At 46.0% G+C, this 27370-nt stretch overlaps 1 long non-coding RNA gene across 8 annotated transcripts in view; it reads left to right on the plus strand.

Annotated features, from left to right (window-relative positions):
* The window catches only part of LOC108352569 (uncharacterized), a 146723-nt gene extending 119659 nt beyond the window's left edge, over positions 1-27064 (plus strand). The window contains exons 1-5 of one of the 8 annotated variants that reach the window (XR_015635607.1): positions 16338-17745; positions 19040-19323; positions 21418-21456; positions 21898-21949; positions 23086-23815. This is a non-coding gene — a long non-coding RNA (uncharacterized LOC108352569). Of the gene's footprint in view, positions 1-4343; positions 4436-13646; positions 13788-15087; positions 17746-18811; positions 19324-21205; positions 21457-21897; positions 21950-23085 lie in introns of those variants that run through there. The other 7 variants (XR_015635599.1, XR_015635603.1, XR_015635602.1 and 4 more) reach the window with 7 other exon arrangements.
* Positions 27065-27370: the final 306 nt, after the last annotated feature.

Raw genomic sequence — 27370 nt, forward strand, 5'->3', positions numbered from 1 at the left:
CATCTTGAAGACAGGAGCTATAGGGTATTTCTTTTGATGCCATCATGTCTAATGCAGAAGTGGTGTAAATTCTGTGGAATGACTGAATAGCAACAACAGAGTTACCGGCTAATTAACCGGGAGCACACATAGCATACAGAGTGCTCCGTTGAGTGCTTTACAAACATCATCTCAACCAGGTTGAGTACAACTGCTATGGAGGAAGGAAAAGTCTTCAAGACTTGGGCGTGTAACCAGCGTGTTTTTAAAACATCTTTCCTTTTATGTTAACACATTGGAAGAATTTCATTCACCAAGAGTTGATATGTTAACCACAAATTAAACCTAACTGCTAAAGCTACCTCCCAAAAGTCTACCAACGTGACAGTCTCCTTAAACCAGTTACTCCAGGGCTTGTGTGGGGGAGTAGCAAGGCTGGCTTTCCTTTAGAAGTTAGTTCCTTAGGGCGTTTCATAAGCTGTATCTGCCTTGCCCACTAGCGTGAGCTGGGCTGAAGAGCCACTCAAGGCTGCATTTCTTTCTCGTTTCCCAGGTGATGTCCACATTGGCCTAGCTCCTGCTGGTGCTTTGTTCTGCAAAGCTTTGATGTAAAATCTGAAATGTTAAAAGCACTCACCAAAAAACCAAGCTGTTTACAAAACATGGTCAGAGAAAGGTTCTACCAGAGCAGCGGTTCTCCACCTTCCTAATGCTGTGCCTTTTTAATACAGTGCCTCACGTTGTGGTGACCTCCAACCACAAAAATCATTCTCATTGCTACTTCATAACAAAATTTGCTATGCAACACAATGTAAATATTTGATATTCGGGATGGTCTTCGATGGCCCTGGGAAAAGGTTGTTTGACCCCAAAGGGGTTGTGACCTACAGGTTGGGAACCGCTGTTTTAGAGGATTAGGTTCAGCTATAAATTTGGTTGTCTAGGTAACTGTAAAGACCGGGCAACTAACTTTTAAGTTCTATGCTTTGGCACTCAACGTCTGCACAGTAGTCAGGGTATTGACTTTCCCTAGTCTACAGTAGAGGAAACTGGGACTCATGAGTTTATGTAACTTGCTCAAGATCTTCCTGTGGTAAGTGAACAAGGGTCTCAGGGATAAATGTTGAAGTTAGCCTTATGTCAAGCTTTCCTGCCTGTCAGCAATAAACATTACAGTGCAGAGAACACTATGTCTGCAGATCTGTGTCCCCAGATATGGCTTAGTTTCTGTTGCTCACCTCACTATTTCTAGGAGGACATCCCAGTCCTGTGCTATAAGAGTGAACTTAACCTGAGAGTAATTTGGTCTGTGGGGCTGGAGAGTCCATGGAACACATTCTCAGGTTATGGAGGGTGATTCAGGAGGAGGAGAAGGATGTAGTGAGTGACAGTTGGCATAGTAGCCAAATGACAACACACCCCAAACAAACAAACAAAACCCACCCAACTGGCTTTTAAACACATCCCAAATGGTGGGACATGTTTAAAGCCGTCCCTGACTTTTTCTCAGACACTCTGGTTTCTTACCTTGAAATGGGAAGGATACAGTCCAATTTCCTAATGGCTAATGATAAAACTCATGAAATAAATTTAGTAATAAATAGTCTTACTAAATATGATTTTAAAAAAATCTTAAGAACAGGGAGTGTGTGAACAAGCAGAAACTCCAGTTAAATTTTCATACAAGAACCTTTGGTCCCTTGAATTCTTTTGTGCACTGAAGGAACCTTGGTAGAGTTTTGTTTTGTTTTTTAAAGTTTTCTGAAGCTGGTAAAAGTAAAGAGAACTCTCCAGGCAACCAAATTGTCTCACATTTAAACCAGCTTAATATCTTGAGCCAGTGTCATATTTTCTGTCAGACGTAGTAGCAGACTGTGTTAACTTCCAGGCTGCAAGGCGATGACCGTGTCAGTTTTAACACCCAGAAGGTCTGTCTTTATTGCTGAAAGGAGACCCAGGTTGAAATAATTAACTGGACAACAGAGTCAATAAGCGTGGACATTAATGGACCAGAATATCAAGACCTAGCTATCTTTATGTATGTAAGTACATTATAGCTGTCTTCAGACACACCAGAAGAGGGCATCAGATCCCCTTACAGATGGTTGTGAGCCACCATGTGGTTGCTCAGAATTGAACTCAGGACCTCTGGAAGAGCAGTCAGTGCTCTTAACCACTGAGCCGTCTCTCCAGCCCAAGACCTAGCTATCTTTAAACTGACTGTAATTGCGTAGCTGGCCACTGTGTCCTGAAGTCCAGTCATTTTTTTTTTTTTTTGGTTCTTTTTTTCAGAGCTGGGGACCAAACCCAGGGCCTTGTGCCTCCTAGGCAAGCGCTCTACCACTGAGCTAAATCCCCAACAAGTCCAGTCATTTTTATAACTTTATCTATTAACTTGTTTTTGAAATTGTCTTAGATTATTTGGAGTTTATTCTCCCTTGGTTTGCTCTCCGCAGTGTACTAGTTAAGTGTTTACATGAGACCCTGAGGCGGGCCACCCACGTGTCTCGGGGCGGCCATGTGGCTGGGGGAATACAGCCTGAAGCCAGTGTGGACTTAGTCTGGCTGGAGGATTCCAGCTCTGGGGTGTTCTCTCGCTGCTGTGGTGAATGATTAGTATTGTGGAGACTGGACTTAGGCTAGCAACAACCCAACCGACACAGGACCCAAGTCACACATGTGGATACCTGCCTGTAATCCCTCCACTCTGAAGGCTGAGGCAAGAGCACTGCAGCTCGACTCTATCTCCAAAATCCACAGGAAGGATTGGGAATTGGGGCTGGAGAGATGGCTCAATAGTTAAGAACAAATACTGCTCTACTAGAAGACCCGAGTTTGATGCACCTACATCAAACAGCTCACAAACTCATTATCTCCTGCTACAGGGGATCTGATACTCTCCTCTGAAATACACACCATACATATGTTCACATAGATACTATACATACAGTCACACATATACACACACATTATATATATACTCACACACTATACATACATTCACATACACTCTACATCCACTCACACATACTATATACATACATTCACACACACTATGCATACATTCACACATATACACACACTATACATACATTCACACATATACACATACACTATACATATACTCACATACTATACATACATTCACATACACTCTACATCCACTCACATATACTATATACATACATTAACACACACTATGCAAACATTTACGCAGTATACATGTATTCACACACGTACACACACGAGACATACATTCACTCACACTATACATATGCACACACTATACATACATTTGCACACACTGTATATACATTCACACGCTACCAAGCCTGGTATTTTTATATTGGCTCTGGGTACCGAACTCAGGTGCTCACACTCAGAAAATAAGGGCTTTACCAATGGAGGCATTTCTCCATCTCATGGTTTTGCCAGGTTAAAAGCAAACTAAAAGACGCCTGAGGTTTACACAATACCTGTTTCCTTTTCCGTGATTCCATGAACCAACACAGAGGTGCATCTCTATGTGATCTTCAGAGGTGTCCAGGAATACTGGGGCTTGGGATTCCAAGAGCCAATAAATACTAATGCAGCTTCCCCACTACTGAGCCAGCAAGCCTGATTCCAGTTTCCTCCAGAGACCTTGTGAACTACTTACTCTTCCTCACTTTATGAACGGGAAATGCCTTCCACAAAACTTTTTTTCTTTTTTTGGATTTTTTATTCATCTTTCAAATGTTATCCCCTTTTCCCGTTTCCACTCCAGAAACCTGCTATCTCCCCTTGCTTCTATAAGGGTGCTCCCCCAACCACATCTACCTTCTTCTACCTCCCCGCCCTGACATTCCCCTGCACCGGGACATCGAGTCTTGACAGGACCAAGGGCCTCTCCTCTCATTGATGCCTGACAATGCTCTGCTTCCACAAAACTTCTAACTGGGCACATATTTAGACTAGAAAAACATCTTTCACAGGACTCAGAGCATATGGGATCCATATATTCAGGAAAGCCACAACTTCAGCAAAGGGTACATCCAGGCACATGGGCCAATGTTACCCTGCAAGGCATCTGGTTACCAACCAAATGACTACGTGTTAGCAATTCATCAAGGAAACTACTTTTGTCGTCCAGTCTTTCTCCCTCCATGTTTGTCTTACTGCAAACAAATTCATAGCCAGTCTTACAAACAGAACCATTTATCCTATTTCCCAAGGTGTCCAGGTGTTTAAGGAAAAAAACAAAGTGTAATGATCTAAATTTAGAAAAACTAGCTTATTTCTACTGTGATCCTTAACCTTGTGATTCAACTCAGAATCAAATAAAAATATTACCTCCAAGGTCCTCACCCTGGTGTCCCTGACAGGATTGAATCTCTGGCGAGGGTCCAGCACCCACACATTTCCCAGAGTTCCTCAGCATGCAGTGTGCTGAGTCTCCTCACCGAAAACCATTGTGGTAAGTTGGGGGCTCGAGTTTGGGACTCTTCGCTTGCTCTCTGTGTGACAGCAACTTAATCTCACCTATTCAAAGAGGGAAAATATTTTGAAATACATCTATGGGCTTCTCTTCTCTCTACAGTCCACATTCTCTTTCCTCCACCTTTGCAGCTCAGTTATGGCCAAGGCAGGGATTTATCATCTTGGGAAGGAGAAGGTGTCACTGTCAAGAACTGTGATTTGTAACCTAGGTGGCCTTTAGAATCACCCAGGGAGCCAGGAAACACATCTGGGATCCCCTCTAGACTTCTCAAGTCAGGGTTTTTTTGTGGGGGAGGGCTGACTACTACAAAAGTACCCCAGGCATAATATGTTTTAATTATGCAGCTAATATAGCGAACAATGGCTCTAGTAAGGAACGGCTTGTCAAATGAAAATGAGATTCTGTTCCCCAAGATCTTGCTTTCTCTAACACAAACATTTGAAATTTTAAGAAAATCAGCTTCTTAGAGAGTGAGGTCGGCTTTGCTATTGACAATACAATTGTACTGTTTACTTGGTATTGCCAGGCACCACTCTATGCAAAGAAGCAGCAGGTAGGAACAGGCCATTGCTAGTTTGCATAGGGCCAGAAGGGAGAGCCCAAGGTAGAGAGAAGAGTTGGCAGCCCCAGCAGGAAAAAGGGGGCACACTGAAGATGCAGAACCCAGTAGGATTTCTCCAAGGGCCTCATTATGATGGCGTGGGTAAGACTTTAAGAAACAGCTAGATACAGGTCTGGCCCAGATAGACACCTTCAGAACCACAGCATTCCCAGGCCAGAAGGGGAAAGAGTGAGTCCCATCAGAGGAACTGCATCCAGAGGACAGCCTAACAAAAGCTGTGAGCTCCAAAAGAAAGCAGCCAGCCCCAAGGGACATTTTCTTGCATAAGGACATTTCCGTTGAGTTCTGGACTCATGTGGCCAACTGTCCTAAGTAACTCGGAGGTTAGTTTCAATGCTCTACAAGTGACAGAGCCCGTTTGGGCTGCGAATAAAGAGGCAAAAATGGCCAAGAGACCCAAATTGGGTTCCATAAGTTGCCTTTGGTTAGGGGTGAGACTTGATGCTCACCTTCCCTTTCTCTTCTGAGATTTTATCTAACATGAGCTTGCATGGGTCTTGTGCATGCTGTCACGGCTGCTGTGAGTCCACACGTGCACCTGCCTTGTGTCCAGAAGGCATTGCTTTGTTATGGCTGTCAACAACCTCTGGTGCTTCCAATTTCTCCACCCTCTCTTCTGTAGTGCTCAGTGGTTTTAAAAGAGACTCTGATTATTTGCCTAATTCTCCCCTGGGCATCTGTGATATGTGCATATTTGTGTGCATTTGTATTCTTATATAATCATTTATCCAGACAACAGGGAAGAGGAGGAAAAACTAGTAGGCTTTTCCCCCTTAATGAGTGTGTGTGAGAGAGTATGTGTGTGTGAGAGAGTATGTGTGTGTGAGAGAGTATGTGTGTGTGAGTGTTGAGTGTGAATATATGTGGCTGATTGTGTGTGTGTGTGTGTGTGTTTATGAGTGGGTGAGTGCCTGTATATGTGTGAAAGAGTCTGTGTGTTTGAGTATATGTGTGTGTGAGGTATGTGTGAGTACATGTGTGTGAGAGTGCATGTGTGTGTGAATGTGTGTATGTGTGTATGTGTATATGTGAGTGGGTGAGTGCCTGTATATGTGTGAAAAGACTCTGTGTGTTTGAGTATATGTGTATGTGAGGTATGTGTGAGTACATGTGTGTGAGAGTGCATGTGTGTGTGAATGTGTGTATGTGTATATGTGAGTGGGTGAGTGCCTGTATATGTGTGAAAAGACTCCGTGTGTTTGAGTATATGTGTGTGTGAGGTATGTGTGAGTACATGTGTGTGAGAGTGCATGTGTGTGTGAATGTGTGTATGTGTATATGTGAGTGGGTGAGTGCCTGTATATGTGTGAAAAGACTCCGTGTGTTTGAGTATATGTGTGTGTGAGGTATGTGTGAGTACATGTGTGTGAGAGTGCATGTGTGTGTGAGTGTGTGTATGTGTATGTGTGAGTATGTGCTAATAAAAGCAGAAACAATCTAGCTCAGGCAGTGATGGAAGGAAAATTTATCAAGTCTAAGTTCTTTGCTCTCTTCTGCTTCAAAAATGACAACAGGATGTAGAGCTTCAGTATGAGACCAGGGTCCAGTATGATGTACTGAGTGCATGACTCCTTGCAACAGGGGCATGCTTTATCTGAGTCCCCAGCAGGTCTGGGGAGGCCTGAGTCAAAGGATTTAGCTTCTGAGTTTTCCAGTTAGCTTTGCTTTCCCAACAGTTCTTAGGTTTGCTAAGCTTTCTGGACACAGAAGGTTAAATCAAAGCCTGGGAGGAGGCAAGCATCTGCAACAGGAGAAGGCCCGGGAGGCTAGTGTGTAACTGTCTGTCTCTCTTATATTTGACAGCCATGAAATTTACTTTGAACAGAGTAACAATAACAGGTTCAAGGGAAACTACCTGGTTTAGCTCTAGGTTTCTGTGAGGTAAGATTGATACCCTGGAGACAGAATCTCCAGTAATAGGTATTTGGCCATTGCTTGACCTTGGTGGATATCAGATACTGAGATGAGTCTCAGAAGAAGAGGGGAGAGATTCAGGAGCTTTTAGGTGAGGGACCCAGTTGGTTCTTGGCTTTGCTTAAGGACATCGCAAAGCTGCCTTTTTAAAAAGGTATTTTTGAAAAGACACTGCAAAACAGCAGGGATGAATCCCTTGATGCCCTGGGGCTCTGGTGTTACCTCATTTTGACACACAGAAGGGCTCCTCATTACTGTGGCTGGAGGCCCCTTTCTGCTGATAGCTTTCTTTCTCTATGCTTGCAGGGCGACAGTTGGGTGTTAAGTTGGCTCACAGGGAGGGCGGATTACCAGTGAGGGCCTCTTTCAAGGTAATCTGGGCATCTCTAACTCTGGTTTTCAGCTCCTGACGTGACCCTGCTTCTGATCTGAATCTAACTTCAAGTGACCTAGATGTAGGAGGTGACGTAGGAAGCGGTGAGAGCCCTGCGTGCTGGGTGCTGCTGCTTTGCTCCTCAGGACCTCACTGGTCTACAACTGTGGTATCCATCTGAGGCCCCGACCAGCCCTTTACCGTGACTTATGGCTGCTGCCAGGATGCTAATCTTTTGGCATGCCACCTCTGACCTTATTATAATTTTTTAATCCTAAAAGACTAACCTTCAGAAATTCCAGGTTCTGGCCCATGACAAAAGCTTTTTTAAAAACAGAAAAACAAGACTACAAACATTAAGGTAGTGACACAGGTGGACTTGGCATAGCAATGTGTTCATCCTGAACCTTGTAGAAAGTTCTTAGAATCAGACGAATTGTGATAGAGCTGGGAGAAATGGAGGCATTATCTGTTTCAACTTCCTGTTTGTGGCAAGTGACCCTTCAATAGAGATAGGTGTTTGCCTCTGTGTTCTTTGAGAATTTCTAGTTATGCATTCTTTTGGTTTGCTCATCTTGATATTCTGCCTCCTTGGTACTCAAGAAGAAGGAGGAGGATGAGGAGGAGGAGGAGGAAGAGGAAAAAGAAGAGGAAGAAGAAGAAGAGAAAAAGAAAAAAGAAAAGAGAAAAAAGCAAAAAGCAAAAAGCAAAAAAAAAAAAAAAGCAAAAACAAAACAAAAAGTCTTCAGAGCATGAGTAGTGGAGAGGACTTAGTGTGCAAAGTGCTGGATGGGCAATTAAGAGGAAGACGGAGAATAAAAAAGAAATGAAAAGGAAAGGACGTGGTTGCTCCTAGGGATGGTGGAGGAGAAAGTTTATTGTAGATAAAAGGGTGAGCATAGCCAGGCGCAGGGACAGCTGGGAGAGTCCTGAGTAGTCCTGACTGAGCCTGGCTGTGCAAGGGTCTGAGGGAGGAGAGAGGAAAGAGAAGGAAAAAGAGGGGAACCTGGAAGCCTAGAGGCAGGAGGCTTGAAAGAGGATGAGGTAACCAAAAATGGCTGGAGTACATAGAGGAGGGCATTTAGGGGAAGCCCATGGGCTGGAGAAGTTTAGGGTAGGGGGCGGGTGTGCCAGCCGGAAGGAGCCTGTAATAGGTAAGGGACTGAGGGATGCTGGGAGAACTTTGCTACGTTGAATAGGCACTTTAGGTCCCAGGATTGAGACCTAACAGACTGGAGTTTGGATTCTCAGCACTACATGAAAGCCACGTGCTCATTGAACCTGTATATAATCCAAGAACATGGGAAGCAGAGGTACAAGATTTCTGCCAAAAAGCTGGGAGGCCAGACTAGCAGAAATGTGAGCTCTAGGTTCAGGGAGAGACTCTGCCTCAGTGTCTGGTAGCAGTCACAGAGGATCCCTGATATCATTCTCGGGATTCTCTAAGCAAGTATACTCTTGTACTCGCACATGCATCTGCACACACACACACACATGCCCACACATATACAAACACACAGACACCACACACAGAGACACATGCAAAACAAAACAAAACAAAAAACCGCCTTTCTTTTGTTCAACTAGAATCCTTGCTACTTGGTTTTTTAGAGTCTATTTTTCATCTCGTACTCATTTGGGTTATTTTTCATGGGTTCCAGACAGTCACATACTTGTCACAATGTGGTGAGCCCCCTCTGACTTGATACTCTAATAAAGACACGACTACTACAGAGTAGGCTGGGACCACTGGGTCATTATGGGAAGACCCTGGTCCCTGGCAGCCAAGACCACGGGCAAATCCCTTCCCTATGAAGTCTGCACTTCATGATCCTCACCTCTGAAGGGAGAGGCTCAGACTACAGATTGAAAAGATTTCTTCTAGCAAAGAAAGGGATTTAGGAGGAAATTTAAAACAAATTGCTCGATAATATTTTAAACAAATGGCCTATCTCAAACAAGGGAATCTGTGCTTTGTACTAGGGAGATAATAAATACTAGTCAACTTGATTTAATCGCGGGGATTTCCAGAGAATGCTTCTTTCTGTGCGTACTAAGCCTTGCAGTTACCTCCACGCCCTATCTCTCCCAGGAGTGATGAATCTCTTGTAGAAACAGGAGCCAAAGCCCAGAGGTGCACTTACTGTCTTCCTTAAGTGTAGCGAGGGCCCCCAACAAGGAGGAGACAGGCTTCTCCGGTTCCATAGACAACTGGGCACAGCTGTTTCTCGTCGCGCCTCTGCTGCCGTAGCCAATCTATTAAAATGCCTCCGATTCTGGAAAGAAAACAAATGCTCACGAGGAGGTTATAAATAATCTAATTATAAATATATCTCATTAAAAACACAGATATTGACCAAGCTCTACAGACAGAATGATCCTCCTCAAGCTGAGTTCAGGTGACAAACTGGCCCATCGCTCAGTGAGCAGTAACCGTGTCACAGACGATGTCCCGGTTGGCTCTTTGGGATGTAGTTGCCTCTTCATTAGCCTCTCAGTCGTGTCGGGTGTATTAAAGGTTTGACGGCTCAGGCCCAGTAAACAAAGAATCAGATCTGGGTGTATATTTTCTTCTCTGAATCAAGGATGTCCACCATGATCACAAGGAGTGCTGCTGGGAGGGCTTAGTTGGCTTTGGAAAGGAGAGCTGTGAACAGAGGTAACATCCCTGTTTTTCAAAAGCTCCCACGGAACCCCTGGGATGTGGAGCCACGGCCCTGAACTTGGAGTGCCTGGGCTTCTCCTGTGGTTGCTACATACTCTGAGTGACCTCATGGACACAGACAACTTTTTTTTTTTTTTAAACATTGTAGCCCAGGCCTCAAATTTTCAGCAATCGAGAGTGACCTTGAACATTTGATTCTCCCGCCTCTATGTCCAAAGTGCAGGTATTAAGGGCCCGCGCTACCACACCGTTTTTTGGTGGTGCTGGGTGATTGAGCCCAGAGCTTCCTGCATGTGAAGCAAGCACTCTACCAACCGAATTATATCCCTAGCTAAGTTAATATCTTTGAGTCTCATTTACATGAACAATTCAATGAAGTAATCGGCAATAAAGCTGCATATAGCTTCCGGCATCTGGGAAAAGCTCAGTTACTATTCTCTTGTAATGACTAAGTGAGGGGGGCACAAAGCACGAGGGCACAGCAGGCATGTGTCGCAGCAGGGAGCCCCCAGGGCAGCTCACTCAGACCTCGGGAGGAGCTTTATGCCAGGGTTGCTTCCCAGGCTGCCACAGCACCGTGCAACAAACTAAATGGTTTAAATAAGGCGAATCTGTCTCCTCCCCATTCTAGAAGGCCAAGATCAAGGTGCCAACAGGACTGGTTCCCTAGAAGGCCTACTTCCTTGGCTTGCAGGGTCTACCCCTTTGCAGTTGATCCCTCTGCACATTCGCCACTGGTGTCTCCAACGAGGTTGGATTAGGGACTCCCATAATAGCCTTGTTCTTTAAAAAAAAAAAAGATTTATTTTTTTATTTTACGTGTATGTTTGTTTTGCCTATATATGTATCTATGTACCACATGCATGCAGTCCCCGAAGAGGGAGGGAATCCAGTCCTCTGGAATTGGAACTAGTGATGACTGTTAATTGGGATGTGGGTGTTGGGAACCAAACGTGGGCTGTGCACAAGAATAGTAAGCATTCTGAACCCCCGAGGCGTCTCTCTAGCCCCAGCGTAATTGCTCTTTAAAAGACCTTTTCTTAGTTGTGTCTCTATTGCTGTGGAAAGACACCATGACCAAGGCAACTCATAAAAGAAGACATAAACGGGGGCTCACTGTTCCTGAGGGTTAGAGTCCATGGTCATCATGGTGCAGAACGTGGCAGCAGGAAGCAGGCAGAGTAGCTGAGAGCTGACATTGTGAGACATAACCATGATTCCAAATGTTCCACCAGCTTTGGACCGACTACACAGATAGATGAGCCGGGGGCTGGGGGTGGGGCATTCTCAACCAAACCATCAGACTCCATTTCCAGAGTCATATTCGGAGGTAGTAGGTTTGGGCAGAGAGACACAGTTCACCCCATTACACCCAGGAACTTGTTGAAGGCACACCAGGAGTCTCAGTCACATGGCCAAGTTTATCTCCGCCTTCCCCTCCAGCTGCCCGGTGGTAACAGCAGAGTCTGTACTTAAGGGCTCTCTTCTTGCCTTATTTCCTTCTTTCTATTAGAAAGCATGACGTTTAAGACCTCCATTTTGGCATCGTACCATCCCTCCCTTCACTGCAGCTTCTCCACCTGAGGTCGCTCAGGTTCATAAAGAGGGACGCTTCCTTCACCCTGGCTGTCTGGATATCTGGGAGCAAAAGCCACCCCACGAAAAGTGGCTTCTGAGTGCTGAAGCCAGTGAGTGGTGTGAGCTATGTGTGAGGCATGGGACAGATGCCAGGGCCACACCCCAGGGACTAGAGGGGGTTCCCTTCCGCTGTAGCGTTTCTCTCCCTTCCTGCACAGCCTTTCCTACAGGATGAGTCAGCCCCAGGCTTCAACCAGCCAGCTGTCTGGCATGGATGAAGTAACCATAGCCGGAGGCATCTGGGATCCAAACCCTTCCTCGGATCTCTTCTTTCCTCTCTCCCCTCCCCTCGTCTCCAGTCTTCACCCTTGCTCAATTCTCAGATCGACTCACTCCACCCTCTGTGGCCAATGGTTTAGACACGGTGATGCTCAAATACTTTTTAAAGAAAGCAGTAAAATGCCGAGGATAATGTTACCCTTCGGTAGGTTTGGACCTACTCTTAGCTCCAGAGAAAAGTGGGAAAACCCCTCGAGACCCTAGAGTCAGGGTGCTGCCAGTGTGCTGCACCATCTCCTCACCCCCATAACCCTCTTCTTCTCTGGGAAGAAAATTGCAGGGCCTCCCTCTGACCTTTCCTGCATTCCTCTCCACTCAGTAGACATAAGGACTAAAGGTCAGATGCAGCGTGGAATGCTGGCTCCTCATTCGCCCTCCCATTAGACAGGTATTTAATAGCTACCTATTGCGTGCCAGACACTGTCTCAGGTACAGGGACCACAGAGATAAGAAAGCCACAGTCCCCTCCCTCCCTGTGTCTCTGGTGATAGAGTTTGAGCCACCGAGGTCATATAGGTTATTGTAAGAGCAAAGCTCTACGGCTACTTTTGATGCTAAAATATAAAGCAGGTAAGCATATAAAGTAGTTTACATAAACATAAATGTCTGAGCAAATTCATCGCCTTACTAGTGATGAATTTATTACATTTATCTGGCTTTTTCAGAACATCTTTTCTTTCCTCTTTGAGGTGCTGAACTTGGACGTTCTTTCTTAGGTATCTGTTCTAGTAGAAAGTCCTCGAAGGCTCATTGGTATTGGTACATTCATGCTTTCTTAAACAGTAGGAGCCAATCCCTTATCTGTGTGTGTGTGTATGTGTGTGTGTGTGTGTGTGTGTGTGTGTGGTGTGTGGTGTGTGTGTGTGTGTGTGTGTGGTGTGTGGTGTGTGGTGTGTGTGTGTGTGTGTTTACATGCCATTTCATGCATGTATGTGCACATGTGGGAGTGGAGACAATGCATGTGCTACCATGCCCAACTTTTCTGTGTGGGTCCCGGAGGTCAAACTTGGGCCCTCGTGCATCCATGACAAGTGTTTTACCAACTGAAGCATCGCCTCACCCCATAATTCTGTTTCTCTAAGAAGGAAGTTGCATGGTCCCCCTCTGAGCTTCCCTATATTCCTCTCCACTCAGTAGACATAAGGACTAAGGCCAGATGCAGAGAAGAACTTGAACTCGTGCTCCTCATTCACCCTTTCATCATCCTTTAACAGCTACCTACTGTGTGCCAGGCATTTCCCCAGGTGCAGCTACCTACTAAGTGCCAGTATTTTCCCAAGTGCAGGAACCACAGAGATAAAAGAGCCACAGTCCCCTCCTTCTAGAAGCTCAGTCTGTTGGGGCATATAAATGTGACTCAACCACTTCCACATACTGAGACAGAAAGGATTTAGGAAGGACCATGGGATTCTGAGCAGAGTTCTGTCTCTTAGCACGAAAAGAAGAATCCTGGGGTGTTAGAGCAAGCCCTTGAAGAAGGGGAGAGCTTTGCTAACTGGGGACATGTTAGGAGGACCACCTATGGTAGCTATGAACCCACATGTGGTGATACACATTTAAACAAACTAAAGTTGAACATTTTCTTTTAAAGTGAACGGTTCCTCTGGCTTATACTTCAAGTGCCTGGGAGCCACGTGTGGCTAATAGCTGTCACACTTGGCATTACAGAGAAAGTCATTTTTCATGGCTGTGGCAGGTTCTACCGGACAGAAGTATTTTCGAGAGAGGAAGCAACAGGGTCGACATCTCGGAGGAATGAAAACCTGCATCGTCTTTGGGGAACAATGAAAATCTAGGATTCAGCCAGGATCATCTACTGAGCTTGATTTTCTGAATTGTAAGTCCCCCCTCCTCAGGAATGTGACAGATGTAAGTTTGTTGTACGTTCTGGGAAATTTCCACACAGTGGCCTAACAATAGTACTTCTCTCAGTAGCAGACGGTGATCTTTAAGAAAGCTGCGGCTTTATAGTCTACCTGAATTAAAGGGTAATTTATCTTACCCCAGAACAGGGTTTTGGAGCCATATTTTAAAGGGAAAGAGCTTCTTTCTGAAGGTTTGAAGATATAAGCTCATACTAGTCGTCATAGTGAATCTGAAAGGAGGTGCGACTTTCCCCACTAAGACTCAAGAGATATTGGACAACCCGCCAGTTTACTTGGCGTCCCTGTTTGGATGCATTTTTTTAAGGGGCCTGACAATTGAGGATCCTGCCTTCCTGCTCAGAATTTGTACTTTTTTCCTCAAATGGTTTCAGGGCATGTAGAACAACCCTGGCTATAGTTCCATGGAGTGCAGTCTCAGTTCAACGGTCACCATGGTAAATAACTATCTAGTACATAGAAGGTCTCCACCTCTGGACTTTTAGGAAAGATCCCCCTTCCTTCTAAATGCAAAGGCATCCTCACAGGAACATTCAAGGCTCCCCCAGAGCAGAGATTCTCAAAGCAAAGCCTTCAAACAAGTAGCATCACCTGAAAACTTGTTAGAATCACAGGCTGCCACCAGTGCAATAGTGGCGTGTGGCGTGTGTGTGTGTGTGTGAATGAGTGTTATGTGTATGTGTGAATGAGTGTGTGTATGTGTGTGTGTGTGAATGAGTATGTATGTGTGTGCAAGCGTGTGTATGAGTGTGTGCTTGTGTGAGTGTGTGTGCTTGTGTGAATGTGTGTGTATGTGTGAATGAGTGTGTATGTGTGTGTGAGTATGTGTGAGTGAGTGTGTTTGTGTGTGTGTGAGTGTATGTGAGTGTGTGTGAATGAGTATGTATGTGTATGTGTGAGTGTGTGTGTATGTGAGTGTGTGTGTATGTGAGTGTATTTGAGTGTGTGTGAGTGTGTGAGTGTGTGTGAGAGAGTGTGTGTGTGAGAGTGTGTAAACCAACTGCTTTCTGATTGGATTTGATGCCTGATCCACAGGAGGGAACTCCTATCATGTGCTGTAAATTCAGTCAGAAACCCGTGGGGGTGAGGGTTTCACATGCGCTAGTCTTGGAAGTTACAGATATCATTTTGCTATGCAGACACAATGTGTGTATGGAATCATCTTGTCATGGCTATTTATGCCCATAAAATGGTGCTGCCTATCAGCTTTGGCCAGAGTAGCTTCCTCTTACAATTTGGTTTGTATTTTTAAAGGTGGCTTTAACTGAGCACCGCACCTTCGTGCTCTGTTAACTGAATACCTCGCCTTCCTGCTCGGAATTTGTCCAACCTGGTCCTGACTACCTGGTAACACAGCTGGAGTAAGGACCTTGGGATCTGGTTCCCCCTCACCCTTCACCCGCAGGGCCTTGGACTAGTCCTCCAATCCTTTCCACCTTAATGGGGCTAATAGCACCTACGTGACCCAACCTACCAGCTGAGTGAGTATTAAATCTACTGCTCAACATGAGAGCCTTTAAAAAATATCTCAGTTAATTAATTAGTTGACTAATTAACTAGTTAATTTTGAGGTGGACAAGGATTCGCTGTGTAACCCAGATTGGCATCAAACCTGCAGTGATCCTTCTGACTCCACCTTTCGAGAGTGCCAGGATTACAGACCCGTGCCAGCATGCCTGTCTTGACAGTATACCTTTCATAAGCACAGAAAGCACATGAAAGGTCAGAAGGTGGCTTCATTTCTGCCTTCAGAGTTGCAAGACTACCTGACGAAAGCAACTTAATGGAGGTTTGTGCCGGCTCACAGTTCCTGGGTACGGCCCATCATGGTGGGTGGGGAAGTCACGGCAGCAGGAGCCTGAGGTGGCTGGTCACATTGCATCTACAGTCGGGAAGCAGACACTGACAGATGCTAGTGCTCAGTCATTCTTATTCAGTCCTGGGCTCTGGCCACAGACTGGTGCTGCCCACCTTTAGGGTGGATCTTTCCACCCCAATTAACCCAATTTAAACAGTCCCTCGCAGACGTGTGCAGAGGCCCATCTCCTCTGTGATGTTTACATCATCGTAAGTCAATTGAAGAACGTTGGAGTGATTATGAATGGACACAGAAAATGTGGTTCTTTTATACAATGGAATACTATTCAGCTACTAAAAACAAGGACATCATGATGTTTGCAGGCAAATGGATGGAACTAGAAAATATCCCGAGTGAGGTAACCCAGACCCAAAAGGACATGCATGGTATGTACTCACTGATAGGTGGATATTAGTCACATGATACAACCCACAGCCCATAAGAAGCTAAACCAGAAGGAGGGCCCAAGTGTGGATGCTTCAATCCCAATTAGAAGGAGGAACAAAATAATCATGGGAGGCAGAGGGAGGGAGGGACCTGGGTAGGAGAGGGGAAGGGAGAAGGGGGTGCAGGATCAGGAGAGAAGCCCAGAGGGTCAGGAGAATGAATAGAAATGTGCAGCTGCGAGGGAGTGGGGGTGAGGTGTGGGGGTTGGGGGAGTGGGAGGAACCTCTAGAAAGATCCAGAAACCCAGGATGTGAGAGAGGCTCCCAGGACAGCCATGCTAGGCTCCTGTCTACAACATGACTGAGACAGATGTCTGAAACTTACAACCAACCACTGGGAGAGTTAGGGGAAGGATTGAAGGAGCTGAAGGGGATGACAACCCCATAGGAAGACCAATAGAGTCAACTAACCCTGAGCCCTGGGAGCTCCCAGAAACTGAGCCATCAACCAAAGAGCATGCACGGGCTGATTCGAGGCCCTGGCACATCTGTAAGCAGAGCACGGACTACCTTGTCTGGCGTCAGTGGGGAGAGGATGCATCTAATCCTGTAAAGAATTGATGTCCCAGGGTAGGGGGATGTGGGGAGAGAACCCTCTCAGAAGCTAAGGGGAGGGGGCCTAGGGGACAACATTTGGGATGTAAATATAAAATAATTAATTAAAAAAAGAAATAGTAACAATAGATTGAGATAGGAAAATACAGTATGAATGTACACCTTAGAAAGTGTAGACTTGCAGGGGAAGTTAAGCAAACAGGAAGGAAAAAATGGTAACATTCATAGTGAGAAAGTTGACTCCAATTCGAAAATTGGTTAATGATATTTATCAATAAAAATGAAATTAAAAAGTCTTTTGTAAGCAAAAATGTGGCTTCTGCTCTCAGAAAAGTTGCAACCCAACAAGGAGCATGAATAAACAGTGGTAACAGTATTTTGTAAATGTATATAATGTATATGTATATGATGTATATGATGTATATGTATGTATATGTGTATGTGTATATGTATAAGTGTGTATGTATATATGATGCATATGTATGTTTATGTATATGTGTATATGTATATGATGTATATTATGTATATGTGTATGTGTGTATGTATATATGATGCATATGTATGTTTATGTATATGTGTATATGTATATGATGTATATTATGTATATGTGTATGTGTATATGTATATGTGTGTATGTATATATGATGCATATGTATGTTTATGTATATGTGTATATGTATATGATGTATCTATATGTTTATGTGTATGTGTATGTGTAATGTATATGTATATGATGTATATGTATATTATATGTATGATGTATATTTATGTTTATGTACATGTGTATGTGTATACGATATATATGATGCATATGATGTATATGTATGTTATGTGTATGTATAATGTATATGTATATGATGTATATGTATATATAGTATCTGCATATACGTATGTACATGTATATAATATATAATGCATATATAGTATATATGATGTGTGTGTGTGTGGCCACAGGGTCCTTGGGAGAGGAATAAGCAATGGACTACAATAAGAAGCTTGGACTTGGGAGTTGACAGAATCCACAGAGGAGTATGATATGATGTAGACCTCGAGGTATGCACACTTATGAACTATTACGTGCGTGATGGCATTGGGTTGGACTCCAGAGAGAGGCTCACACACCAGAGTCCATACTTACTAATTCCGTTGGATCTTTGTACACCTTAGTTGCTTCATCTTCATAAGAGCTGGGGGGGGGGTGTCAGTGGGTAGAGTGCTTACTGGGCAAGCATGAGAACAGGGGTTTGGATCCCCAGAGCCCACACAAGGCTAGATATGATAGCATTCATCTGTAACACCAGAAAGCCTACAGCAAGACAGGAGGCAGAGATGGGAGCTGAAAGCTCTCAGGACAGTTTGCCTGAAACATATGCAACATTGCCGTAACAGGAGACCCCACCTCAAAGGTGGAAGGTGAGGGCCAACACATGAGGCTGGCCTCTGACTTCCGTGTGTGCTAAGGCACGTACGCATGTGCACGCGTATACACAGAGGAAAGGAGAGTGATGCTTGACTTTTGACCTGGTTAAAATGGAAAGCATGTGTCAGCACGCTCTACCTTACTGCTGATCGAGACTAAGGTCTCTTTCATAAGACTTGGGCTGGCACACAGCCTTTGGATCTGAAGGAAGAGATTAAAAAACAGATCCACCTTGTGGAAAATACCAGGCCCTAGGAGACTAGACATAAAGCTTCTTTAAGGCTCGGTTTGACTCCAGGAATTTGGGTTCTTCCAGGCTACCAAATAGACAGAGTAGTCTGAGGGTCTGGGCTGCTGGCCACCCTGGTTACTAAGCCAGGCTGTCACTAAACAAGGCCTTGCATCACTGGGACTATCTGTCACCTAGAATCTCACAGCAGCTACCTAGCTAGTTAGTCCCATCTCTGCTTCCTCCTACCCCAAATCTCTTCACAACAGGTTACCACAATCCCTGAAGTTCTGCAATGAGTCTCCAATTCCCTCAGAGTGAAAGCTAAGGTCTTTTGACATCCTTCAGGGCTCAGGAGCTGTTTCCTGTCTGACTCCATCTCCTGCTGCTCTCCTCTCTGAGCCTCTTGGGCTCTGCTGCCTCCTCCCTCAGGCTCTGACTACACCCTCTGATTGGAGAGTCTTGCTTGAGGATATCCACATGCAACTCACTCACTCCCACAAATCTTTGCTCAAGTGTCAACTCCTCAAGGAAACTCCTGACAACCCTTTCTAAAATAGTAACTGCACACCGCCTACCCCCAGCATGCTGCAACCCAGTTACCCTGCGATTATCTCTTTGAGGAGCATTCGTCGCCCAACTCACCTCGTCGTTTACTGACTTTTCTCCGTGGATCTTTCTCTGTCTCCCTTCACTAGAGGATAAGCCACATGAAGGCAGTGACTTCGGCAAGTCTTACATATCCTGAGGGCCTAGAACACTTAGTGGCTGCCCAGAAATACCGGCTGGTTTTTGACTTGGCTCATTTGGGATGCTGGAGGCAAAGAAGCAAGCCTACTGTCCATTGATGATGAGCTGACAGTTGGTAACCAACTTCCAAGGAGGATCTGAGCTCATTCTAGGGCAGAAGCAATTTATTCCCTCCCACCCTCCCCCTCCTTGTCAAGCTGAAAGTTGAGTCCTAACCTTGCACGAAGCTCTGGTAAGCTGATTCCTGAAGAGTCTTCTTTGCTGAGGGTCTCGGGTTAAGAGAGAGTTCTGGAGCATTGAGGAAGGGCTCCTATGATGCAAGATGGTGAGGGGATCCCCACTTTGGGCTGAGTGAGGGAGTTTGCATGCCTGCGAGATGAGTCAGAGTAGCTGTGCCTGTTCAGAGATTTTCTCCTGAGCTGAATATAGTATTGCCCACCTAGAATCCCAGAATTTGGGAGGATGAAGCAGGAGAATTGCTCTTCACCCAGCAACTTTGATGTTAGCCTGTGCTACAGAGCCGATCTCAAAAAAACAGTGGGGCTGGAAAGACAGCCCAGCTGTTAAGGGCACCAGCTATTCTTGCTGAGGACCCACATTTGATTCTCAGCACCGGGAAGGAAGTTCACAAGTATCTGTAGTTCCAGTTCCAGGGAGCCTAACATTCTCTTCAGGCCTTTGCACACACTAGGCATACACACATTACACAGACATACGTGCAGGCACCCACCCAAATTTCTTTTTAATTAAGATACATAGATTTCAAGGATGGAGAAATGGCCTAGTGGTTAAGAGCATTTGCCGTTTATGCCGGGGATCACAACCGCCTGCACATTCTGCCCAGGGATCCCGATGTCTTCCTCTTGCCTTTTGTACTTGCAGGGAATCCTAGATTTGATCCCCAGAAGAACATAAACCCAGGAGGTGGAGACAGAAAGATCAATGTCATCCTCCATTATTTAGTGAATTTGAGGCCAACCTGTATTGCAGAGAGTCTGCGTGTTGACATCTGTGTCACAAGCAAACAAGAAACAATGAAAAGAATGCCTAAAAAAATGGAACAAAAAAGCCCCGTTTTCCCCATTCTCTGAGGACCCGTTGTCTGAGCCTTGCAGGCTCGTCTATGATGAAGCAGTGGCTGAGTGGAGTAGAGGAGGAGTTTGGATGTTAGTGCTGATCTTGCCAGCCAGTGCTCTACACTCTGAGTCAAACCTACAAGAGAGGGAGCACTGCCAGTCAGGGACCCAGTGCTCAGCCCAGCCCCTCAGGTCAAACCCACCTCTAAGCTACATTTTCACGTGTCCAAAAGGAACAGTTAAGCCTGTACTGTCTTCCTTTCCGTGCAGTCTGGGGATCAAGTGGAAATAATGTATATGAAAATGTTCCTAACAGGATAAAGAGCTTTGCCAGGATGAGAAATTGCTTTTATTTCAAATGATGTCAAGGGTGAGATTTCTAAGAAGTCATTTGGGTGGGTTGTTATTTGAAATTGTGTTTTGCTCTGTGTGTGTGTGTGTGTGTGTGTGTGTGTGTGTGAGAGAGAGAGAGAGAGAGAGAGAGAGAGAGACAGAGACAGAGACACAGACACAGACACAGACACAGACACAGACACAGAAACACAGAGACACAGAGAAACAGACACAGAGAGACAGAGAGACAGAGAAACAGGCAGACACACACAGACAGAGACAGAGAGAGACAGTGACAGACACACAGAGAGACAGAGACAAGCAAACAGGCACAGAGAGAGGGGGAGGGGAAGGAAAGAGGTAGAGGAGGAGGGAGAAGAAGAGGGGGAGGGGAGGGAGAGAGAGGGAGAGGTGGAGGGAGAGGGAGAGAGATCAGGGCCTGCTTTATCCAGAACCAGAGTAAATGTGGTGTGAATACCCAGTTTATTCTGAGGTATTCTGATGCTGATCGGATGAGCACAGATCCCACTAAGTCCTGAGCTAGGATCTTTAGGGCTACTGGAAGGAGGAGAAAATGGGCCAGCACCTCAGTTTTCTCAGGACCTCAGTAGCTATTTGTAGAAACCGATCTGTTCTCTGCCCAGAGCCACCGTTCTCTTCTTCCACTCCACAACTTGTATGTCTCGAATGTCTTATTATTCCTAGCTAAAAAAATGAGAAGACTTGGGGTCAGAGAGGTCTAGCTCTTTGGAAACTGGCAGCAATGGCCTCAGAGTGACGATGTGTCGTCTGCTTTCAAAACCCAGCAGCTTTCCTCGTGCATTAGCTGTTTCCCTTGCTGTGAGAACAGACTCCATGTGTAGACGGGGCTCGCCTCAAACTCAGAGATCCATCTGCTTCTGTCTCCCACCTCCTAGGACTACCTAACTCCAACCGATAACCACTCACAAAGGAAGGTGAGTTTTCCCCAAGCGAGTCTCACTGGGTCTACACACCACACTGAAAGGCAGGCCTTGTGACCAGCAATAGACAGGGAACCCAATGGCATTGTTCTGAGGATTTTGTTTTGTTTCAGTGCTTTGTCTGGGCAGTTTTTAAGCTTACAGGTCTTTTACTTATATATGTGTGTGCGAGTGTTTGTCTCTGTGTTTACGTATGTTTCTTGTATTTTTTTTTTGGCTCCCCATTCTTCTGTTTGCTTGTTTGACTTGCCCTATTTTGTTTGTTTGTTTGTTTTTTTATCTTATTTTATATCATCATCATTGTCGTCATCATCATCATCATCATCGTCGTCGTCGTCGTCGTCATCATCATTGTCGTCATCATCATCATCATCATCATCGTCGTCGTCGTCATCGTCATCGTCATCGTCATCGTCATCGTCATCACCATTTCAGATGTGTGTTTGTTTTCTAGTGAGAAAGAGTGTGGAGCCAAGTAGAAGAGATGGTGAGGATCTGGGAGGAGTCAGAGGAGGGCACACTAATACAATCAAGATGAATTGTATGAAGAATCTATTTTCAATGAACAAAAAGAGATATGGGCTAACACACCCAGCCTTTTCTTCCCTTTAAGACCGGATGCCATAGTTACTTCCCCTAGGAAGCCCTCCTTGGTGAGCCTGTCTGGCAGTATCACGAGCTTCCTGCAGCCTTGGGTGCTCTTGGCTGTTTCATAAGAGCTAGCTCTGCTGCTCAAGGAGGCTCTGGGCCTTTGACTATCTGCATAAAGTGCAGTGTGGTACTTCAGACTCCTGAGCCAAGCACTGGACAGTGTTGTCCAATGGGTTGATCAGTGGTGGCAATAAGGCAGACAGGTGCAAACAGGCATTTCGTCAGGAAGAGCAGAGAGTGAACCTCTTCTACCCAGTTGACCGGTTCTGAGGTATCATCTACTTCCACATCCAGGCACCAGGCTAGAGGGATGAGCCTGGGCTATTTGCAGCTGGCACTTGGCAGAGTTGTATGCACAGGCATCGGTGGCCTTAGCTGCCTTTCTGTCTCACTTCCCAGGATTTGGGTGCCCTGAGTCTGTCGGGCCTGTGATCTACTGGATTGATTGTAGAGCAGTGATCCTTCTCACCAGGAGAGTGCACGAGTGAGACATGTGGGCGAGTACCCGTGCTTGTTTAAAAAGCATTTTGAGAGAAGAAAACTGGAGGCAGGACACAGACAGAACAGAGAGAATGGAGGAATCGATTACCTAGTATCAAGCATTTTACTATAGCTGCAGAAATGGCAGAGAGAAGGGAAATTGAGAACTGAGGGAGGGAGGGAGAGAGCAATGCTAGTCTATGATGATAGGACATCCTTGACACGCCAGGGAGAGCATGGTCCTGGGAGGCGGGACTTCCTGTGTCACAGCAAACATTCAGCACTTCCTCTGGGTTATACACTGGCAGAGCACTGTGATTGAAGGTACGTTCCCCAAGGTCACGTGCGCTGAAGGCTTGGTTCCTAATGGGAGTTGGGGCCTAGTGGAGATCCTTAGGTCATTGGGGCACACCCTTGAAGGGGGAGCAACATACTCTTTCACCTGAAGCCCCTGAACTGAGAAATTTACTCGGTCTCTGTTCTTGTTCCCAGCAGGCTGTGTGTTCTCACCAGAGAAACGAATCTTCAACCTTGGGCACCCCAAAACCATGAGCCGTGGCAAATCTTTCCCCCTCTTGATGTGGCATCTCAGGCTATTACCTCACAGTCACAGAGAACTGACTAGCACACTTGGTGTGGGTCTGTTGGAGAGCAAAGGCAGAATAACGAAAGAACCCAACGTGCGCCTTCTGATGCTTTCAAGGTGTCTCCATCTGTTTTCTGCTGCTATAGTAAAATGCTTGATACTAGGCAATTTGCAAAGGAAAGAGGCTTATTTAGGTTAATGGAGAGTGGGATGCTGGAGAATCTGGTGACAACATCTGTCAAGTTTCTCCAGAGGGTCTTGTTCTGCTTCAACCCATGGCAAAAAGTGGAAGAGCGAGTGGCTGCAGGCTCGAGAGGCAGGACACAGGTGTGGCCTGGCTTCATGTCAGCCTGCTCTTGTGATAGCTGATCTTGTTGTCTGCATTAATCCCTCTTGTGGAACTAGTCACCTCTTAGAGGCTTCATTACCCCACCACCCAGCACATTAGACGAGGAATCGAATTCCAGCGTGCACTTCAGAGGAGACAACCCATATTCAAACCCCAGCAGGAGGAGCTAAAGCAGGAGGCTTTGGTGTCACGCCCACACCACAGAAACAACATTATCCAGGCTGGCGGCACAACTAGCCATATCATCCCTATGCGTAAAATAAAGATATGGGGTCAGGTGATGTCTGAGATGCTTTCTAGTCCTCACATGTTTTTGTAAGCCAAGGGTGGGCTTGATGTGGAGCGTCTGACTGGGGTCAGCTAGAGGAAGAAACCATGTGAGCTCCCAGTGAGAGAGGACGTCGGTTTGGGAAGATGAGACATGGTCAGTCGTGTGAGCATAACTGGATGAGGGTGTGGCACCTGCTGAAACAACAGACGCGTCATCCCCGACAGACCCTGCAGCCTAGGTGGAGTTTCTGGGCTTGTAAAACACTAACCCAAACATGGCAAGACGTTAATCTGTAGGGGACAGATTAGTGTGTATGTGGCTCAGCTGACCACAGGGCAGGGACTAGGGATGGCAATGGCCAGAAATGGGGCAGGGAACCGGGCTGTGAACTCGTCCGGTTCTTAGCTCCACTTTTCCTTTTGTGGCATGTGCATGTGCCTGTCTGTGTGGAGTCCTTCTTCTTCAGGAGCAGATGAGTAAACTGGACTTACCTGTCTTGGGCTTCCCTTCCCTTCCCTTCCCTTCCCTTTCCTTGTGTGTAAAAACACATATCTGTGTGAAGTCCTTTTCCGGGAGTAGTCCAGTCTACCTTGTGTTTTGAGACAGACTCTCTCACTGGGACTCGGACCTGCTGGTTAAGCCAGTCTGGCTGGCTAATGAATCCCAAGGATCCTTCCCACCCTGCCTCCTCAGTGCTGGGACTAAAAGCAGCAGCACCACGATCCCCATCCCTTTTCGATGTGGGTGCTGGAGACTGGACTTAGGTTCTCATGCTTCTTGCCCAGCAGCGACTTTACCCACTGAGCTCTCTCCTGGTCCCTCCCTCTCACCTCTCACCTCTCACCACGCTGTTGAGACTCTCAATCCAGGCTGGCCTCATCCTCACTGTGGTGATGAGAATGGCCTTGAACTTCTGACTTTCCTGTCTACATCTCAAAACCTGGTTTACATTTTACTGGAGAGAAAGCCTGGGGCTTCTTGGATGCTAGGTAACAATATCCAACTGAAGTCCATCCTGAGACCTCTACTGACTATTTCTTTATGCTGAGCTATTTGGGCTGAGCGCGCTGGGGCTCTTTAATGCTGGGGAGGGGAATGTCAATCAAGATGACACACACATGGGGAGGTGGGGTTGACTGATTGGTGTGCATATGAGAAGTGGTATAATTTTATCTTCTAACCCAGCCTGGCAGGGCCTGGGAGTTACTTAGTTTTTAAAGAAGGAAGACAAAAACCAGCATATACGAGTCTGTGGTTGTGCTCACATGGGTCGCAGCTTGTGAGGAGGCAGCTGAAATCCCAAATCAATAAGGTAATTGAGTCATTTCCCTCAAGAGTCTCAGGCTATTACTTTAAGTGGACACAGGGCAGTCGGCTGTGTTTGTTGAGCTGTAATCAGCTTTGGACTCATTGGACACATTGATCTCTTCTAACACCATTCGGTGTTTGCACTGAACTGGGAGAGGTTGTCTCTGTCTCCTCCGTCCGTTCCTCCCTCAGTCCTTTCCTCCCCATTCCCCGGGCTTCCAAAGAACCAAAGCAAATGCGTATTTTCCTCTGCCAGCTAGGCCGGAGGCTTTCTGCTCCCCATCACTTGTTCTAACAGCAAAAATCAATTTTCCAAGACTCTACACTTCTACACACACACACACACACACACACACACACACACACACACACACACACATCCTCCTCTCAACAAATGTGCTTTTTAATTTAGGAAAAGCGTCAAAACAACAGGTCCACTATAGTTCTACAGTGTGTCCTAGGGCAGAAAAGCAGTTCCCAACCCGGCAAGGGACATTGTCCTCATTGAAGCTGCTCCCAACTCTGGTCAGCTCACAATCCCAACCTTTGTGATGACCAAAGAATCATGGCCTGTCCCCTTCCCCTCAGACTCCACCCTGCTGGCCCCCAAAGGTCACTGTCAGTGATGTCACGGAAAAGTATGTGTTAGAGCCTGTCCTCAGAGGCAGCCCTGGAAACTGCTGGTGGATTCCAGAAAGTTGGCAGCGTTGCACTCCTTTTACTGAGCCCTGGCCCTGAGAAACGTCTCCATCTTGAATGCAGGACACAGGGGAAGGACTCCACTGTGGCTGGTGTGACCTGGATGGGTGACCCCTCGGACAGTGTGGATGCTCTGACTTCTACTGTGGTTTCCATATTCTTTCCCCTGGCAGTCCATGGAGTACGGGGGGTGGGAGGGGACTTAGTCCTTCCCCCTAGTCCCTAGCCTCTCCTTGTAGAGCTACTTTTTCTCTTCTTTGTACTTGTCCCCCTTTGCGTCCCCACCCCCTCCCCCTCATCTTCAGTAGATTCACACACAGAAATGCAGTCTCAGGCACATCCCATCCTGCATCCAGAGCTCTCTATTAACCCTCTCTGGCTCTAACTGGGGACCAGAGAAAAAAATCCAACCAAAGCCCAGATGTGTCAGCAGTGCCTTTAGCTATAACCCACACAGGCTGCTCGCCTGGCAAGAGATTCTCCCAAAGAGCCTAAGGCATCATGGGAAATGTAGAAAGGCTCTCACACTCCAGAAGAAAATCTCTACCAACCTAAGAACATACATGGGCCAGCCCTAGCTTCCCCTGCACATATGCAGCAGATGTGCAGCTTGGGTCCTGAATTTATTCATCTGGGTCCTGAATAAATGGAGCGGGGACTATCCCAAAAGCTGTTTCCGGTATGTGGGATATGTTCTTCTAGCTGGGCTGCCTTGTCTGGGCTCAATAGGAAAGGATGCGGTTAGCCTCGCAGACTCGATGTGCCAGCGTGGAGGAATACATGGGGTGGGAGGAGCACCCACTCAGAGGAGAGGGGAGGGGGGTTCAAGAAGGGAGTGGTGGGGGGCAGTGAGTGGAATGTAAAGTGAATAAGTGAAAATAAATAAGTAGATTAATAGATAGACAGATCATTAGATAAATAAATAAATAGTTGACCATCTTAGTGCTGCCTACAGGACTTGCACTGTTCTAGGTATCTGCATGTGACTTCCAATGATGCTTTAAGCTTCCTCTGTTGGGAGCTGACTGCACTGTGAATTTTAAGCTAAAGAAACCAAGGCGGGGTAAGGAGGTGTTAAATAGCTAGGTAAGTAAATTGTTTACCTTATAAGGTTGAGGGCCTGAGTACTGATCTATAAAACCCACGTTCTAAAAGCCAGCTATGGTCGCTTGTGCTTGTTATTCCAAGTCCGTGAAGCAGAGGCAGGCAGATCCCTGAGGCTCTGTGGCTGAACAGCCTAGCTACATTTTGTTGCTGTTAAAAAGAAGAAAAATAATAAACAAACAAATAAATAAGGAAATAAATAAAATGGTCAGTGTTTGAGTATTGACATGAAACTAGGTTGTCTCTGACCTTCACAATCACACACACACACACACACACACACACACACACACACACATGCCCGTGCATGCACACATTCATAAGCACAGACACCATAGACAGACAGACACATACACACACATGCCCATGTATGCACACATAAACAAGCACAAACACACAGACAGACAGACAGACAGACACACACACCCATGTATGCACACATACATAAGCACAGACACAC

This window comes from Rattus norvegicus, chromosome 13, assembly GCF_021556685.1.
Source record: "Rattus norvegicus strain SHRSP/BbbUtx chromosome 13, alternate assembly SHRSP_T2T, whole genome shotgun sequence".
Lineage (NCBI taxonomy): Eukaryota > Metazoa > Chordata > Mammalia > Rodentia > Muridae > Rattus > Rattus norvegicus.